General features: G+C 35.2%; 1 long non-coding RNA gene across 1 annotated transcript; it reads right to left on the bottom strand.

The window, feature by feature from the left end:
* Window positions 1–290: 290 nt before the first annotated feature.
* Window positions 291–3288, bottom strand: LOC125121010 (uncharacterized). The gene is made up of 3 exons (XR_007133371.1): window positions 2943–3288; window positions 493–532; window positions 291–395 (listed from the first exon to the last, which is right to left on the bottom strand). It is a non-coding gene; the product is annotated as an uncharacterized LOC125121010 (long non-coding RNA).
* Between the last annotated feature and the right edge of the window lie 445 nt (window positions 3289–3733).

Raw genomic sequence — 3733 nt, 5'->3', positions numbered from 1 at the left:
ATTCAATAAATTAATCAATGTCTTGATTGAAAATGTTTAAGGCTGGAAGTGTGCAGACTTACTGTTGACCCCAAAGTTGAGAAGCAAATGTTAGTAATTTTCTAAGCCTGAAGGATTTGTTCCCAAATATTTGAGACCATGACCATTTGTTAACAGGTTGTTGCAAATATAATTTCGAGGTCTCCACATCTGAAAGTTGAATGTCAAAATATGTTTTCTTTTCCTCTGCTGTGTTTTTAATCCAAGGTTTAAATCTCTATGTCTTAACAAAAAAAAAAACCTACCAATTTTATCTTGACATTTTATCTTAAAAAGAGTCTGTATTCCTCTCCATGAAGTCCATGAGGCTTTTGGGGATGCCAGCAATCTTCAAAGCCTCAGAGTCAAGCGGTGAACTATTAAAAAGCATGTTATGAAATTCTTTGGTTAAATCCACTAATAAAACAGGACCAATAAAAATGAACTCATGTTCCTTGTTGTCCTTATACTTACTTTGACTTTTCCATTATCCTTTTGATCTTTACATCTAGGACTGAAAAATATCAGATTAGACTTTTAGGACTGATAAACTGTTTTCTAAAATATCTGAAACAAACAGGTATTTTCCTGTTGTGTTTTGGTATCTATTTGTAGAGAGCAACAAATGTCAGAAAGTAATGCTCCTGGTCTTTCTGCCCACTGCATGCCAATCCCTGAACAAATTCATGTAACAGATTGAAGTTCCCCATGAAGAAATTATTTCTACGGTATATCTGAAGATGCAAGTGAAATAGTTAAAAGCACATTGTAAGCCATCAAATATTTTTACCAGTTAAGGACACATTTTTGATTGAGGGCCAGACCAGATAAAAGTTAAATATTAAGCGATATTTATGAAAATATAATATGTCATTTTTAAATACTGTTATCAATTGCCCATTAAAATGGAGACAAGTATGAAATGCTTTAATAAAATCTCACAATTATCCATCCAAATAACATTCTCTTTGTTTTGACATAATTTTTTTAAAAAAAATCAGTAACTGAAAAAAAAATCGCAATATCAGATTGAGTTTTTTAGATTCCTGAAAACACACATCTTCTGAGGATGCACTAACAAGCATTATCACTGTCAAAAAGAAGGAAAGAGAGAAGAAAAACACATATTAGATGATCAGCCCTGTCTAATTGATGTGGTTGTCTCAGCCATCTGATGGAAGATGGGAAATAGGAATTTTTTTTAAAAAAGGAAGGACATGGAACAAATGAGAAAGTAAAACTTTATTTATGGAGGGGTTCTTTTTTGGTGCAATGGTTTAAGAATCTGGCTTTGTCATGGCTATGGCTCAGGTCACTGCTGTGGCACAAATTCTGTACAGGAACTTCCACATGCCACAGGTGCAGCCAAAAAAAAAAAAAAAAAAGCCTAAACCAAAAACTATCTTGATGGGAAAAAAACCACTATCTATCTATTATTTCACTAATTTTTTATACATTATGGTCATTTCATGGTCTTGTCTATCCTTTGTACGTCCTATCAAACCCCTTAAGTATAACATGGATTTATGGCAATTTGAAAAATGAAATTATGGTTATATTTGGCTCAACAATAAATAAAGGGCAGTGTAAAAGTGAATGGCAATATGTGTGATCTGCTAAATTATAAATCCACATTTAATGAATCAGAACTGTAAAAAATGTGGATTATGCAAAAATATCATAGTACAACATGTAATTATAAGCAGTTTAATTTGATAAAGCAATCAAAAGCAAATTAAAGAAGAATTAGATAATATGACAGTTATATTTAGTATAAATTTTGAAAATTTGGGGAGATTTCCACTTCTCTATAATAGAATAACAAATAAGAAAATTATACAGATCAGGGGTTAGAAAGCTTATTTTGTGAAAATTTAGATAGTAAATATTTAGGCTTTACAAGCCACATACAGTCTTAGTCTCCTCCTCCTTTTTGGCCTCTTTTATCTCCTCTATCCTTCTCCTCCTCCTCCATCTTTTTTCTCTTTTTAACAACCCTTTGAAAATGTAAAAACCATTCTTAGCTCACTGGTCATACAAAACCAGGCTGACTAGATGTGGGCCATGGCTGTGTTTGCCAACTCTGATGTAGATAAACAAAATAAGGCCAGCATCTTTATGGTTTTCCAGTATACCAAAATCTCACTTCTCATTTTCTACTTTCATGCCTTTGAACTTGCTGCTTTTCTCACCTTGACTACTTTTCTCTCTTTCTTGGCTAATCCATAATATACCCTTTAAGATAAAATTTGCATTCTATTTCCCCCAAGTAACTTATTTGACCAACATAAAGTAAAACTAATATTTTTGTTATGAACCATAGAAATCTACAAAATGTCACATAATTCCTTATTTACATTAACACTTCCAGGTACCAATATCCAGTTTTGTTATGTACAACTTCCCTGTGATTTTAATGACCATATTTCAATGTTGTAATCATTTTAAAGTTATGCTTCATACTCTTAAGCCTCAAATTTAGATTTTTTTGTTGTTGTTATATCAACTCCATTAAATTAATGCATCTGTTCCACTAACCAGATGCTTTAAAACAACTATGGGGACTCAGGGAGACTCTGCATCTGCTTAGGATTCAAAAAAAACCACGAGAATGTTGCTATCATCCTGACAACAAGAAAAAGCCCAATAATGTACAAAAATCTGTATTTTCTTTACTCTGTAGGAGAGCTGAGGTTGCAAAGCAAGCAAATGCTCTGAATTCCAAGGAGTAACATGCTCTCTGAGGAGAAAGAGTACACAGAAATTTTCACCTTTGGCAAGATCTGAGAGGAGGAGATGCTAACCATAGAAGTGAGTAAGAATAAATCACAGTAAATTTTAACAATTTCTTAAAGGCTGAGAATTGACTAGCATATAAGTTTGGAAAAACGCAAATCCCTAGGAACAAGTATGTTTATACTCACTGACAAATATTTTTCCATGAGCCAATTCCATGAAAATTGAAGGTCAAGGCAGAAAACTGGAGAGTCTCCCTCAGTAACATCAGTGTGCAAGTGATCAGCTACTCCTGGAGCAGAGATAAAACTTTGTATTTTCTCAGACCCTCCTCTTCTAAAAAGAAAAAGCATTAAGTTACTGGAATAGAAGCAGGAAGTGCTACTCCTCCAGGATCCAGGCAAAAGCCTTATGTTTCTTGGGGAGGGGTAGAGGCATCACCCATCTACTTCAGGGGAGTGATTAGGAAGTCCTCCTATCTTCAGGACATAGATATACCTACAGTTTCTGAGGGATGAGTAGAAAGGGGAGAAGGAAAATTTTTCTGCTCCTGAAAGAGAGGCAGGTCACCCTCTTATACTCAAGATCCTACACTGATACAAAGCAGATGTCTGCTACCAGTGAGGAAGTAGGAAACACTCTCCCACCCAAGACATTTGAAATATACAAGGCAGGGTTTGGCTGACATGAGGAAGAAAGCCAGGTCTATGAACACTCCACCACTAAGCCCTGGAGCAGACAGCCTACCTAAATATTAGGCTAGACCAGGATAATAGAGCACTCTTTCCCTGTAACATGAGTAGCAATCAATAGCAATCTGGAGAAGGGTAAGAACTTTGGGAGACATCCTGTCTGTAGTGTAGCCATGTAGGACTCCTGAAAGATGAAGATGGAACAGTAGTACTGTGAAAAGCCCTCCAGCACTCCAGACAACACTCTCAGCACCAGGCAACAATAGACCACACTATAGGAATTTAAG

This window comes from Phacochoerus africanus, chromosome 2 (assembly GCF_016906955.1).
Source record: "Phacochoerus africanus isolate WHEZ1 chromosome 2, ROS_Pafr_v1, whole genome shotgun sequence".
Lineage (NCBI taxonomy): Eukaryota > Metazoa > Chordata > Mammalia > Artiodactyla > Suidae > Phacochoerus > Phacochoerus africanus.
The sequence above is the reverse complement of the archived record's forward strand: the minus strand, read 5'-3'. Positions and strand labels throughout refer to the sequence as shown.